Raw genomic sequence first — 16,073 nt, forward strand, 5'->3', positions numbered from 1 at the left:
ACCTTGATAGTTGTGGGGGTTCGCAATAAAAGTTTCTGTTTGAATGAATCCTAGAGTGTGCAGGGACACAGCAATGGAAGACCTGGTCCCTTTGTCTGTACTTACCCTATAGCCAGTTTATTGTGAGACACCTGCCTTCTGGCCACTTTTACTGTTAGTCCAGGTTTCCCAGTCTGTCCTTTCTGACTCCCTGCCTTACCTCCTAAAAAGCTACCTCCCCTTTTCCCACTCTTGATAATGAACACTATGCACTTTCCACGTTCAAAGCATGCCACACTCCCTGTCTCCCTCGCCTTGGCCTCCCTAACCCAGGCTTGTCCTAGTGAAATCACTTGCAAAGCCTGCCCTTTCAACTTGCTGTGTTTTCTCCATCAAACACAATTTTCATCGAACATCCCCCAGGAGCACCTTAAATGACTTCCTTTTGCCTAGGTTCTGATTTAGCTTTCTCAATAAGGACCTGAAAGTCAAATTCCTAGTGCCACACTAACTCTCTACCAAGAAGAGGCGATAGGTTTTAGTTTGGGGGTGGGAGTAGGGGAGGATGATTTACTTCCCCATCCTTCTGAAACTTCCTCACAGGAACCTTTTCCTTCTTTGGGCTTTTCGTCCCGGTTTTTCTCCAGCTGTCTGTTTTTCCTTCTGAACTTGGCTGTTCACCGTTGAGCCTTTTACTGTGCCTTACATGGTCACCTAACTTTGGGCCTATACTGTATTTGGCCCTTTCAGACTGTAGTTTCATGTGAAGCAGCAACTTGTGTGTTGTCTTGCATTGTTTTGTATCTTCCACAGCACCAGATATAGGACTATACACATAGTACAAGTTCAGTAAAGTATTTCTAAATGATCTAACAATTTCTCCAAGTGAAGAAACTGAAGGAAAATAGATCAGCTAAACCAGTTAGACCCACAGGGTACCAAGCAGAAGCAAATGTTAAACTGCACGATGACTGTATTTCTACAACTCAGGGCTCACAGAGACTCCAAGAGAAAGTGTAGCAGGATAAGCCGCAGATAAAACTCCTCAGACACTGGATTAAAGAAGGAAGACGTTTTTTATTCGGCCGGGAGCGTCGGCAGACTCGCGTCTTAAGAGCCGAGCTCCCTTGGCCTTTTTAAAGGCTTACAACTTTAAGGGATCCATGTAAAAGGGTCATGATAAATCAAGCAAGCATGGAAAACGTGACGGGGGGCTACATGCATCAGCTAACAGAACAAAAAGTTTTACAGTGCTTTCTCATACAACGTCTGGAATTTACAGATAACACTAGTAGTTTTGGTCAGGGGTTAATATTATCATTATTATTTTAACCACCAGGGCCAGGTGGTGGTGCCAAGGTCGTCTAGCTATTTATCTTACTTCTGTTTCTTTCCAACTTTTTGCTTTCTTCCCCTTCTCCTGTTTTATAAACTAGGGAAAAGGGGAGACGGGGAAAAGCCCGGAAAGACAACAGGAGAAGTGGTGGTCTCATTCTATAGAAGAAAAAAAGAATCCTCACAATAAAAGTATGAGCCACTCAAAGAAACATGCCATCATGGGACAGAATGGACAAAACAGGAAGAACTTGAGGTAACGGTACCATCTCAACATTAAAAGGAAAAAAGCAGGTTTCAAATGAAGGCAAAGATAATAGGAAGTACTAGTAAAAAGAATAGGAATTGTAAAGGAAACAACAACAACAACAAAACAGGTGTATTTGAAAAAGAGCCAAACAGAACGTCTAGAAATGAAAAGTATACTCACTGAAATGATTTAATGAAAGAAAATCTTCCTCAGCAATCAAGCTAGTGAGCAGTCTGGCAGTAAATCTTTAGAGCTATAAAGGAGTTAGCTCTGCCAGGCACGGTGGCTCACACCTGTAATCTCAGCACTTTGGGAGGCTGAGGTGGGTGGATCACCTGAGGTCAAGACCAGCCTGGCCAACATGGTGAAACCCCTAAAAATACAAAAATTAGCTGGGCATGGTGGCGCATGCCTGCAGTCCCAGCTACTCGGGAGGCTGAGGCAGTAGAATCAGTTGAACCTGGGAGGCAGAGGTTGCAGTGAGCCGAGATCGCACCACTGCACTCCAGCCTGGACGGTAAGAGTGAAACTCCATCTCAAGAACAACAAAAAAGTTGTTAGCTCTGGGCTTGGGTAATGCCCCCCACTTTGGTGCCACCACCCTCTGCATATGCCACCTGACAGTGCTGACCACACTGCACTGTGACTGCCTGTTTTCTTGTCAGTCTTCCTTGTTAGACTGTAAGCTCTTTGACAGCCAGGACTGTTCTATTCATGGTTGAACCCCAAGTCTGGCTCAATGCCGGGCACATGATAGGAACACAACAAATATTACTAGAAAATGAATGACTAAGCAGAGACACTCTCCAAAATTGTACAGTTTTTTATGGTAGCACTAATTACAGAATCAAAACTTTAGGAAGATCCATGTGCCCAATAGGATCAAGCAAAAGAAAAAAAGTCAACAAGAAATAAGACTCTTGTAAATCTTGAGAATTGCCAATATAGACCATCCCAGGTCCCTGGAATCCTGTGGGATATGTTGTAATGAAAAGTAAATGCAAAATAGTAAGTACCCACCATTGCAATTAATTTGACATCATACTGATCCAGTCAGGAGGGAACTGAGGTGATGTCAAGGGCAGCATGAGTGTTCTGGCCTCACCTGATGTTTTCTGCTATTAACGGAATACTACAGACTGGGTAAGTTATTAAAAAAAAAGAAACTTATTTCTCACAGTTCTGGAGGTGGAGAAGTCCAAAAACGTGGCACCACTGTCTGGTGAGGGTCATCCCATGGCAGAAGGTGGAAGGCGGAGTGAGCACACTAGACAGAGAGATCAAATGGGGGCTGAACTTGTCCTTTTTTCTGAAGCCCATTCTTGAGATAACTAATCCACTCCTGAGATAGGAACATTAATCTCCTCTTAAAGTTCCCATCGTTAATACCATTATATTGACAGTTAAATTTCAACAAGAGTTTTGGCAGGAATATTTAAACCATAGCTCCTGGGAAGGTGCACAAGGTGTGAGGAGAATCCACCTTGGTGTAAAGAAGATGGGCTCATTTCGATGTAGGATTCCTGTTACTAGTTCTGGGTGAGAACTAGTTCTGGTTGCTGCCTCTGATCTTGCTTGTCTGGGGTGAGGGCAAGTTGGGAGTGGGAACACTGGCTTTTCTTCTGCCTTTGGATCCCTGGAGTCCCACACTCAGACATCAACCTCCCCCCAGAAGCCAAGCTGCAAAAGGAGCCAACTTTAGGTCCTGGTTCCAATTCCACTTGCCTCTGCCTCTCCCCACCCTCTTAAAAAGAAAACAACAACAACATAGGATTATACTGAACAACTATGTATGTATTTATGTGTTTATGAGAGAGTCTTACTCTGTTGCCCAGGCTGGAGTGCAGTGGCAAGATCTCGGTGCACTGCAACCTCCGCCTCCCAGTTCAAGCAATTTTTGTGCGTCAGCCTCTCGAGTAGCTGGGATTACAAGTGGCTACCAGCACGCCTGGCTGATTTTTGTATTTTTAGTAGAGACAAGGTTTCATCCTGTTGGCCAGGGTGATCTCAAACTCCTGAGCTCAAGTGATCCACCCGCCTTGGCCTCCCAAAGTGCTGTGATTATAGGCAAGAGCCACCGTGCCCAGCCTGAAAAATTTTAATACATAAATTCAAGTAATTATCTTATAGTCAAGGATTCTTCTACTAAATGAAGTGAGGCAGCCTGCACAGGTGTTCAACTCTGTGCCTGACACTGTTGTTTGCTTTTCAAGTATTAACTCCTCTTACTATTACAGTATGGGGCCAGGGCTATGATGATTATCCTCATTCCACAGATGAGGAAACTGAGATCCAGAGAGGTTAAGTAACTTCCTCAGGATCACACAGCTAATAAGAGGTGGAGCCAGGGTTTGAGTCCAGCTCTGCCTGAATCTGATGCCCTACGCTCTTGAATGGAGGGCAAAGACAGAAAATGGACAAGCATGCAGAGTGATGACCCTGGACCTCCAGCTGCTGCTGCCAGGCAGTCCAGTGACTTCAAGGGTGTTGCTGACACAAAGGTCTTTTGGATGTACAGGCTGTGAAGAGAGCAAGATTTCGGCATTTGAGACACACACCCTGGTGGCTCACATGTACTAACGACACTCAAAGTGGGTACCATGTATATGCGAGCCAGAGGACAGCCTCACTCTGATCTTGCTCATTCATGTCATCATACCACCTGTGGAGACAGCACCTTCTTTTTTTGTTTGTTTTTTTTGGGGGGGGTCGGGGGAGGGAATGGAATTTCAGTCTTGTTGCCCTGGCTGGAGTGCAATGGTGCGGTCTCAGCTCACTGAAATCTCCACCTCCCGGGTTCAAGTGATTCTCTTGCCTCAGCCTCCCGAGTAGCTGGGTTTACAGGCTCACACTGCCACGACTGGCTAATTTTTGTATTTTTAATAGAGACAGGGTTTCACCATGTTGGCCAGGCTGGTCTCAAACTCTTGACCTCAGGTGATCTGGCTGCCTCAGTCTCCCAAAGTGCTGGGGTCACAGGCATGAGCCACCGCACCTGGCCTGAGACAGCCCCTTCTTAAAGGGTCATTACTTTCCCTCTGAAATTATACTCTGCATCCATGTCTGGCCTTGGGAGCTCTGCAGTTGCTCACTTCTCTAGAAACAACCTACCTGGTGAAGGAAACATGGGAATGGGAGTCAATGGCAGCTTGCTCTGAATCCTGGCATTGCTGCTCACAGCTGTGTGGCCCTGAGAGCCTCTCTGAGCCTCTCTTTCCTCAGATGTGCTGTAAGCAGTGGGGATAAGGGATGCTACAGAGTGGCAAAGCCACCACTCAATACATGCGTCTAAAATGCTGCAAAAACATCCAGGGGGAATGCCTCGTCTTTGGATTTAAGAATTTTCTCTGTAAATTGTTTTAAATATTTCCCCAGCCTCCCATCACTCCCTTGTTTGTGGATGGTTCTTTATTTGTACAACACAGCCCTTTTCTGCACAAAGCAGGTTGGTTAACTTGGTGGTGTGGGACCACTTCTACCCAAAGAGTAATAGGGGGCTTCTTACTAGCTGGTGACAGCCCTGGCAGCTCCTCCCCCTCCGCTGCCACGGAGACAAAGTCTTGCTTTGTCACCCAGGCTGGAGTGCAGTGGCGCAATCTCGGCTCACTGCAACCTCCACCTCCCAGGTTCAAGCAATTCTCCTGCCTCAGCCTCCCAAGTAGCTGGGATTACAGGTGCCCACCACCACGCCTGGCTAATTTTTTAGTACAGACGGAGATTCACCATGTTGGATGGGTTGGTCTCAAACTCCTGACCTCATAATCTGCCTACCTCAGCCTCCCAAAATGCTGGGATAACAAGCGTGAGCCACTGCACCTGGCCCAGCCCCGGGAGTTCTAAGGGGACACTCTGAAATAAAGAAGGAGAAAATTATTATGAGATCGAGCCATTCAATTAAAAAAATACCTCTTATCCTTATTACGCTAAAAGAAGATACATTAGAATTACAGTCATCTCAGGAATTCTGGCATACCATGCAGGTCACCAGAAGTGTATTGGCATGAGGAATTGCTAAGCCAAATAATTGCAGAGTTTTTATTTATTTATTTATTTACTTATTTTTGAGATGGAGTTTCCCTCGGTCGCCCAGGCTGGAATGCAGTGGCGCAATCTTGGCTCACTGCAACTTCCACCCGCCGGGTTTAAGTGATTATCCTGCCTCAGCCTCCTGAGTAGATGGGATTATAGGTGCCCACCACCACATCTGCCTAATTTTTGTATTTTTAGTAGAGACAGGTTTCACCATGTTGGCCAGGCTGGTCTTGAACTCCTGACTTTAGGTGATCCACCCGCCTCAGCCTCCCAGAGTGCTGGGATTACAGGCATGAGCCACCGCGCTTGGCTTGCCAAGTTTTAATGAGGAAACACAGAAGACAACTTGGTACTGAGAGGCCCAGAGACTTTGGGATGAAACTTACAAAAGCAAAGAAAGGAAGTGAAGGCCTTTAAACTCCAGGGAGATGTGGTACATTGCAATGAGTCCAATACTGTCCCCATGTCAGAAAGGATCAAATCCCTGGTTTGTGTTTTGCTCTGTCATTCTCTTGGTGGAAAAAGGCAAGTTCACCTAAATCATCTGTGACCCAGTCTATTTATCCTAAGAGGTGGAAAGAAGTTTTCTTCTTTTGCGGCAATCAGTAAAAATCAAATTTTAATGGGCTCTTGCGTAGCATTTGGGTGAGTTTCAGGATTAAGATTTTATCAGGACCGTTAATTCAAAGGGAGACTATTCAGCAATAAAAAGGAATGAACTATTGATATAGGCAACAACATTATTCTGAGCAAAAAAAATCTAGACACAAAAGAGGACTTGCTGTGTGATTCCATTTATATAAAATTCTAAAACAGGCAAAATGAATCTATCAGGATAAAATCAGAACAGTGCTTGCCCATGGTGGAGGACTGACTGGAGAGGACCATGAACAACTTTCTGGAAGAATGGAAATGTTCTTCATCTTTATCAACGTGGTGGTTACATGGTATATGTAATAGTGGAAGTCCGTTAGACAGTACTCTTAAAATCCGGGCTTTTTTGTTTTGAAATGGAGTCTCTCTCTGTCACCAGGCTGGAGTGCAATGGTGCAATCTGTGCTCACTGGAACTTCTTTTTTTTTTTTTTTTTGAGACAGAGTCTCGCTCTGTGGCCCAGGCTGGAGTGCAGTGGCCGGATCTCAGCTCATTGCAAGCTCCGCCTCCCGGGTTCACGCCATTCTCCTGCCTCAGCCTCCCAAGTAGCTGGGACTACAGGCACCCGCCACCTCGCCTGGCTAGTTTTTTGTATTTTTTAGTAGAGACGGGGTTTCACCGTGTTAGCCAGGATGGTCTTGATCTCCTGACCTCGTGATCCACCCGTCTCGGCCTCCCAAAGTGCTGGGATTACAGGCTTGAGCCACCGCGCCCGGCCTTCACTGGAACTTCTGATTACCTGGTTCAACTGATTCTCCTGCCTCAGACTCCTGAGTAGCTGGGATTATGGGCATGCGCCACCACACCCAGCTAATTTTTGTATTTTTAGTAGAGACGAAGTTTCACCATGTTGGCCAGGATGATGGTCTTGATCTCCTGACCTCGTGATCTGCCTGCCTCGGCCTCCCCAAGTGCTGGGATTACAGGCTTGAGCCACCACGCCCAGCCAAATCTGGGCATCTTATTGTGCAAACATTATTCTTTAATTAAGGAAGAATATATTTTAATGTATTCTTAAAATTGTTAAAGTTTAAGAATACATTTTCACATTTTAGTGGGCATCTGGAGATTTTAAAGGGAAGGGACTGCACACACTCATGTAAATCCTAATGTAATCAGAAAAATGGACGACTCTCTTTACTGCTTCTCCACAACTCTTTGGCAAAGAGTCTGAATCTTTATAAGCAGTGCTGTGCTGGCAAGCATTTAACAACTGGCTATCTAGGGGGGAAAAAAGTTCTGGTTTATAGCACTTACCAATTCATCTGATATAAATACTCTGGCCATGGCTGATTTCAAGCTGCCGATGTGATGTCACTGAGCATGAAGTTAGGAAGAGCTGGGCACAAATGAATTTCGCAAGCCAGTGTGAGCCAACTGTGGCACATCACTGCAACAACCCTTTATTTTGAAGGTTCAGGGATTCTTGGTGGAGCTGAGAATACATTAAACAGCGTCTTACTCTGGAGCAAATAACCATTTCCTATTAGTCTGAATGCTAAGGATGATGTAAAGAAACTGACATTGTCCTCAAGTGATAATATGAGGCCAGGCGTGGTGGCTCACGCCTGTAATCCCAGTACTTTGGGAGGCTGAGGTGGGCAGATCACTTGAGGTCAGGAGTTTGAGACCAGCCTGGCCAACATGGTGAAACCCTGCCGCTGCTAAAAATACAAAACTTAGCTGGGCATGATGGTGCATGCCTGTAATCCTAGCTACTTGGGAGGCTGAGGCAGGAGAATCACTTGAGCCTGGGAGGTGGAGGTTTCAGTGAGCTGAGATCACACCACTGCACTCCAGCCTGGATGACAGAGCGAGACTCCATCTAAAAAAAGAATAAAGAAATAAAGTGATAATATGAAATACCCCACTGTGGGGTCAGCCTTGCAAGGTGTGGCAGTTTGGATGAAGTTAGCAACCCATTCATAAGATCAGGATTTTTAAGAAAAAAATATGGGTTATTTCATTTAAAATTCCTGAATCCTGATTTCTCTTGGGGAGAGCAAAGAGCAAAATCAGGCACCACAGTGTCTGCATCCCCTCTTGGTAACAACAGGTTATAACAGGGTAAAAACCTGCCCCGTGAGAAGGGCGTGGATTCTCCACCCATAATATCTGCGTCTTAACAATGCACCTGCTGCAACCTGATACATTATCTGTGTGATTCTAGTCATCATTTGAGTTTGTAAATCCTGGCTGGGTGTGTCTGTGTCAACAGTTAACTTTTGGGTGAGCTGAAGAATACCCATGCATACCCACAATTTCCCCAGTTGGAGGAACCAGACTTGGCATCTTGGGGTACTCATGCTCACTCTGGGTGCTCCGTGGGACTTGGTACACAAAAGGTCGCCACCATCCAGCCAAGGAATTGCCTGGACACCGGATTCCCAACCCTGGCTGAGCATTAGAATCACCAAAGGAGTTGGGTGGTTGGTTGTTGTTGTTATTGTTTTTAATATTAAATAAGCCCACTCCTCAGCCCAGAGGTGACTAAGAATCTCTGGGGATGAGGTCTGAAACTAAAATATTTGAGTAAGACTCTCTGGATGATTCCAGTGTGCTGGAGGGTTGGGACCCGCTGTTCCAGACGAAAAACAATGGCGTGCTCAGAGGCAAGGGCTGCAGTGGCCAGGATGCTGGCTTGCATCTGGCTGGCATCTTGCAACCTGAGAGTGATGCCTCCCAGGTTGGAGGAGTCATAGATGCACAGAAGATGACACTTTCAAAGAGAGACCAAGGAAGGCCCTCCCCATTTTAGGAAGGCACCATTTAAGGCGCTTTTTCCTTTAGATTAAGGGAAAAGTCACATGTAGCATCCAGTTTTAAGTTAATTTCCCTAGCTAGGTTGTCATTCCTACCTCTAATAAAGGGGCAGGGCAGGAAGGGAAGTGTGGCTTGCCACACCTCAACCCCTACTGGGTACCAGGTGGAAGCTGCATCCTGTATGGGAGACTTGGGCCTGCGGTTCCAGCAGAGGCCAGAGGCAGCATGAGCTTTGACTCGCAGTGAAGCTGGGTGTCCTGGAGCCTCTGTCCTGTGAGAGCTCAGGAGAGATAGAAAGCAAGAATTCTCCCACAATTCTTTGACCCATATTCACTGTGCACCTACCACGTGCCAAGCACTGTTGTAGATGCTGGGGAAACAGCAGAGAACGAAATAGACAAAAGTGCCTGCCCTCATGGAGCTGATATTCTAGTGGGGAGACAGACAACAAATATAATAAATAAATCAGTATCTCAGAAAGTGATACATCAGAAAAATTAAGCAGGAGGGACACTGGGAAGGTGCGGTGCTGCTGCAGCTCAGGGAGTCTCCAGAGGAAAGGAAAGGCCAGTGAGATGGTGACATTTAAGTAAAGATTTGAAGGTGACCAGAGGGTGAGCCACGCAGATATCTGGTGGAAGAGAGTTCCTTGTTTTGGGGTGTTTTGAGATAGAATCTCACTCTGTTACCGAGGCTGAAATGCAACGGCACCATCGTAGCTCACTGCAGCCTCAAACTCCTGAGCTCAAGCGATCTCCTACCTGGCTAAGTAGCTTGGACTCCAGGTGCTGACCACCACACCCAGCTAATTTTTAAATTTTGTGTAAAGATGTCTCACTATGTTGCCCAGGCTGGTCTCGAACTCTTGGTCTCAAGTGATCTTCCTGCCTTGGCTTCTCAAGGTGCTGGAATTACAGGTGTGAGCCACTGTGCCTGCAGGAAGACAGTTCTAGATAGGAGGAAGGACAAGAGCAAAGGCCCTGAGGTGGGAGTTTGGCAGGGTGGAGGGCAGAGAGAAAGCCAAGGTCCTGGAGCCAAGAGAAAGGGGAGAGTGACCTAGTTGAGGTCAGGGAGTTGGACTTTGCAGGCCATTGGCTGTGGACATGGCAGTCACACCCAGTGAGACAGCAATCAGACTATCCTGATTCAGACTATCCCTAATGTCCTGTAATCCCAGCACTTTGGGAGGCCGAGGCAGGTGGATCACCTGAGGTCAGGAGTTCAAGACCAGCCTGGCCAACGTGGTGAAACCCTGCCTCTACTAAAAATACAAAACTTAGGATTACAGGCGACTGCCACTTTTGAGGCTGAACCTGGGAGGCGGAGGTTGCAGTGAGCAGAGATTGCGCCACTGCACTCCAGCCTGGGCGACAGAGCGAGACTCTGTCTCAAAAAAAAAAAAAAAAAAAAAAAAAGATATATCACTAATGTAGACCAGAGGAAGGGACCCTTGAAAAGAGTGGGGAAACTGAGGCTAGAGTAGGGCCATCCAGCCAGCTTTCTTCCTGAGTTGCCCTGCAGAGGACTGGGAATGTTTGGGGGTTTTTTGTTTTGTTTTTTCTTCTGTTTCCTAGGAATCAGACAGAGGGAATAGGAGCGTGACAGAAGGAAAGGTGGCTCACTCACGTTGGAGCCCTGAGGCCAGAGCTGGTGGGAAACTGAGATGCATTTGTCAAGCCAGAGGCCCAGGCCCTGGGTGGGGGTGGGGGACAGGTCCGGGGCTTGGCTTGATGGGAGCTGGTCCAAGGAAAGACCAAAAGCCAAACTCAGGGAAGGCAAGAGGTGGAGGAAAGAGAACCTTCTGCAACCCCGTCCCGCATGCTGGAACATCCTGCTCCCCCCAAGAAAAGAGGTGTGGAGGGCCTCCTGTGTGGCACGCACTGTGCTGACTTCTGGGGACCCAGAGACAAATGAGCCAAGGTCCTGCCTCTTCTGGGTCTTGTGAGGACTGAGGCCTCGGATGGGATTTAGGTTTCATTTCTCCTTGTTTCCCAAGGTCCCAGCACAGGGGCTATTTGCTGAGAGCAAAGAAGGAAGGGACCTGGTGGGAGGAGGGGCGGGAACTCGGCAGCTCTTTGATGGGAGCGATGGTCTGTTAGTGGGCTTCTGTGTGGTTGTTACATAACAGCTCCCTGGAAGAAGGTACAAGAGGAGCCTAGTAACAAGATGCATTCACGCTGGAATCACAGGCAGAGAATAAGTCATGCTATTGTGTGGGAAGATAGCAGAGAGGTAGTGCAGGTGGGGAAATGGGTCGTGGGAGAAAGGTTGTGAGTGGGGAGGGCAGCGGGCTGGCTGTGCAGGAACAATTTGTTCCCTTTCTCCACTTGGAAACCTGTCAGTTCTCTCCAAGCCACTCATGTTTCTTTGTGAGCTGCTGTGAAGAACCAAGCAGTCAGGGCCCCGAGAAAAGCCCACACCTATTTGGATAGAGAAGGAGGCTGTCGCCGGGTGTGAGGCCCCTGTGTGGCGGCCGAGTGCTTGTACTCCGGGTGCCTTCTCGGGCACAGCCTGGCACCACTGCTGGGCTCTGGCCTTGCTTAACTGGCTCCCTTCTGGCGCCTCATGCCCAGACCCCCTGGCAGAGGGGGCTCTGCCAGGCCCCCTCTCCTCCCCTAGAAACACAATCCTTGCCTCTGACATCTCCCAGTGTCCCGGGGGCGTATCTCCTGCCAGCCTGCACATTCACTGTGGGTTCAGCCCGCCTGCAATTTCACTCTTGGTTTCCCTCCTGGGCCCCACCTGATCTCTGCTGCTGGTGACCTTGAGTCCTTCCTGAATAGCAGGGTGGGTGCCAGGGCCTGGCACAAGCCCTGCCCAATCCTTGAGAATGCCAACTTTGAAACTAGATAGTTCACACGCTGAAGAAGAAAGAGCTGTTTATGTTCGTCACTGACATCCTCTGGCCACCCACGTCAGGCCTGACACCCATCTGCCACCCACGTCAGGCCTGACACCCCTTTGCTATCTGGGCTGTGCTCTCAGAGCAGATCCTCCTGGGCAGTGAGCCGCAAGGAGCCTGTATTGACAGAGGTGGGTTTTGCCTCCCTGTATTCCTCACAGGACTGAACCAACTCGGAATAATTCCACTCCTCAGGTTGACAATAACATTTAGGAGCACCCAGGCCACAGAGGGTCAGGGGCATATAGCAGGCAAAATATAGCGAGGTTCCTGGAAAAAGTGAAAGCAGGAAGGCCGGCCGGCTTTCCACAGAAGGGGCCAGCACCCTCCCAGAAGAAAGCCTCGTCAAAGGGTGGAATTTCCGGCAGAGGGACAGAGTGGAACAATTCTGGCTGCTTGGGGGAGGGGACAGATGAGACGAGTCTCCAAGGGAGCCCAGCTTTGTTCACCTGCCTCCCTCCAAGCCAGGCATCAGAGGCCCTTGGTGTCCATCCCTCCTATTGGCGGTGTGGCCTCCGCCCACCATGTGACTACCCAGACAGCGCCCTCACCAGGGCCTCCCAAAAGCAGGGGCGGGAGTGGGCAGGAGGAGGAGGTGAGGCGGAGACTGGGAGGGGTGGCAAGGGCTGCAGCAGCCTCTGGCACAGGTCCCTGGAGCCACATCATCCAGCTCACAGGCCTGTCTGTCACGGGCCATTAAGCCCTCGGCAGGTGCTCTGTGCTTGACCGAGGCTGGAGGTGGGATGGTGGGCAAGGGGGAGCCTGGGAACACACCAGCCTGTCCCCTCCCAGGCCTTGTCAGCCTGAGGATAAATGCTCCTCTGGGAAGTCCTCACTGTCTCCTGAAAAGGCTACACCTTGTGAACCCCTGGAGATTTGCTACACACACACCGTTCATACACACAATGCACACATACATACATGCACATGCACACACACAACCTACACACACACCAGATACACACATGTGTCACACACCCCACAAATACACACGTATATACTCATAGCTTCCTGATCCTAAGTTGTGACACTTCCTCCCTGGTAGCCTCCAAATGCCCCTTCTGCTTTCCCAAAGTTGCCCCAAGAAGTCGTTTGGGCGCCTCCAATCTGCGCACAAAGCCGCTCTGCGCCCCAGGGTAGAGCTCTGCCAGCTGTGGCCCCGCCCAGCCCTGCCGTTCTGCTTGGGCATCCCTCCCTCACCCTCCCTGCCACCTGCCCCCATCTGAGCTATAGGGAACTGAGCTCTTCCATCTTCCCTTGGGCTTGAAAGCAGCAGAGAAGAGGAGAAAAAAGCAAGAAGTTTATTCATGCCAAAGACCCCAAGATCCCTGAAATGGAGACGTTGCCCCTGCCCAGAGGGAGGTCTGTAGACTGGATCAAGGGCTACTCTGCTGAAAACGCTATACTCACCCCCTAACCTTATAAGCACCTCCGTTTGGCAGACAAAGCCTAGTAGGCCCGGCTTCCAGGACCCCTTCAGCCACAGGTTCCACCATTTCCCAGGCCCTGGACACCCATGTGTGTGAGGCCCTGTGTTCTTCCCAGTCTAGCCATGGTCTCTCAAGCTTATATCCCTTTGCACACGCTGTTCCTTCTGCTTTGAATGCCCCTTCCTGTCTTGTCCACACAGAGTTAACTCATTCTTCATCCTTCATCTTTTTTTTTTTTTTTTTTTTTTTTTTTTTTTTGAGACTCTGTCACCCAGGCTGGAGTGCAGTGGCGCGATCTCGGCTTACTGCAACCTCCGCTTCACAGGTTCAAGCAATTCTCCTGCCTCAGCCTCCTGAGTAGTTGGGACTACAGGCACCTGCCACCATGCCTGGCTTTTTCTTTTTTTTTTTTTTTATTAATAGAGACGGGGTTTCACCATATTGGCCTGGCTGGTCTCAAACTCCTAACCTCGTGATCCGCCCGCCTCAGCCTCCCAAAGTGCTGAGATTACAGGTGTAAGCCACCGCACACAGCCCATCCTTCATCTTTCATCATTCAAGGTCACCTCTGCCACAAAGCCTTCTGATGACCCTTCTTTGAATGTTCATAACTCCCTTGTTCAAAGCTTTCATCACATCCTATTTTAGTGGTTAACAGGCCCATCTTCCTTATTAGAGTTTGAGCTAAAGGGCCAGGGAATGTGTTTAATCTACAACCTCTACTATAGTATTGACACATAGTAGGTGCTCAAGAAACAGTTATCTACTGAATGCGCGACTTAATGAATAGGGCAGAAAAGACAAAATTAAAGAGACGAACACGAAGTCTCTGAGGAGGAAAAGGAAATTCCAGCAGTAGGTATCAAGGAAGGCTCCCTGGAGGAAGTGAACAGGCTGTTGACAGACTGAAGACATTCTAGCCAGGGTCCCCGTAGCCTGTTAGGAACTGGGCCGTACTGCAGGAGGTGAGTGGCAGGTGAGCATTACCGCCTAAGCTCTGCCTCATGTCCCATCAGCAGTGGCATTAGATTCTCATAAGAGCCCGAATCCTGTTGTGAACTGTGCATGTGAGGGATCTAGGTTGCTCCATCTTTATGAGAATCTAACTAATTCCTGATTATCTGAGTGGAACAATTTCATCCCAAAACCGTCTCCCCCCCCCCCCACCGCCCCCGCAACCCCAGAAACCAGTCCCTCCTGCCAAAAAGGTTGAGGACCAGTGCTCCAGGCAAAGGGAACTGATTGGTCAAGGCAGAGCGGAGCTATAGCAAAGGCTTCTCTCAAGAGTAAGAGTAAGAATGCTTGTAGCCAACAGTCACCGAGTGCCTACTCAGTACCAGGCCTTACTCTAAGCTCTTCTACATATTATTAACCCATTTAATCTTCATAACAGCCACAGGAGGTTGGCAGTATAATTAATCCCATGTGGCAGAAGAGGAAAGGGACGTTCTGTTACTGGTCCCAGGTGTTACAGAGAAGCAGAAGGACCGGGAGTGACACAATACAGAAGATGGAAGAGCTCAGTTCCCTGCAGCTCAGATGGGGAAAGGTGGAAGGGAAAGAGTGTGATGGAGGGATACCCAAGCCAGAACTGCAGGGATCCAATACAGGATACAGAATTTGACCTTATACAGTGTGGGAGCTGCTTAAAGAGTTAATGCTTCTGAGTCTAAAGTAAGCAGGGCAGGCAGTGGGGAGGAGAAGCTGGCAGTGAGGCAGGGGGAGCAAAGAGGAAGTAAACTAGTGAGGAAGAGCTGGGACTGTGGAGGATGGACAGGCGGCCACCTGCAAGCCATCAACTTTGATGACACAGGTTATCTTTGTCCTGTAGCTAAGCATGCACCTGGCCCAGGAGCTGGACAGCTGAAAAGGAAGAAGATCAGTGGAGAAGAAACAGACCTACATCAACATGCGTGAGCTGCAACAGGGCTGGAGCCCTGCACCAACTCAGGAACCGAACAGGGCTGCTATATCCCCTCTTGCATCCATGGCTAACAGTAGTCCACACCATGCAGGGAAGGGGATTCTGGGGCTGTGGCTCAGCTTAGTTCAGTCACAGTACCTGGCAGGTCTGGATCCCAACCCAGATTGGGTGTGTGTAGGGAAGAAGTAGCTGAGAGTGTCAACCGGTAGGATCTTGATGGCTGCCCAGTGAGTTTGGGATGACTTCAGTGCAATAATGGTGCCGGCTTTAGAGAGTTGTGTGTTGAGTTGGAAGCAAAGGTAGGCATCTACCTGGTGATATCCTGAAGGTGTTGGACATATCTGCTGGGTAGAAGGGCAGGAAAAGGTACCAGTGGGACCTCCAGGGTAAATTCTGAATTGGATGGGAGGTGTGTGTGAATGAGGAGACCAGAAGGCCGCAGCTGAGCTTCAGGTGATGCCTGCAGGCACAGGCAGAAAGGCTGGCAGACTGTAAGGGGCCCAAGTCAGAGTGGCAGGGGACAGGGGAGGCAGAGCCCTGGATGATGAGGGAAGGTTGTTTTGGGGGTGTAGACATCTTGGCCTCTTTCTCTTGGATGGAAGCAGCTCTGATGGTGCCTGTGCCGTCTTCAGGGTTGGGGTATTGGAGGCCTCTTGAAGACCCACCTACCCACCCTCCAGCCCCCATGGGAGGGGCAGGACCCATTGTTCAGGCTCAAAGCACTGGCAGCTGAGGGGTAAGACAATCCTCTGAGGCTTGGGGGGTGATGTCTGTCCATTCCACATGCCTTCTGAGGCGCCCCTG

The sequence above is a fragment of the Macaca thibetana genome, chromosome 4 (genome assembly GCF_024542745.1).
Source record: "Macaca thibetana thibetana isolate TM-01 chromosome 4, ASM2454274v1, whole genome shotgun sequence".
NCBI lineage: Eukaryota > Metazoa > Chordata > Mammalia > Primates > Cercopithecidae > Macaca > Macaca thibetana.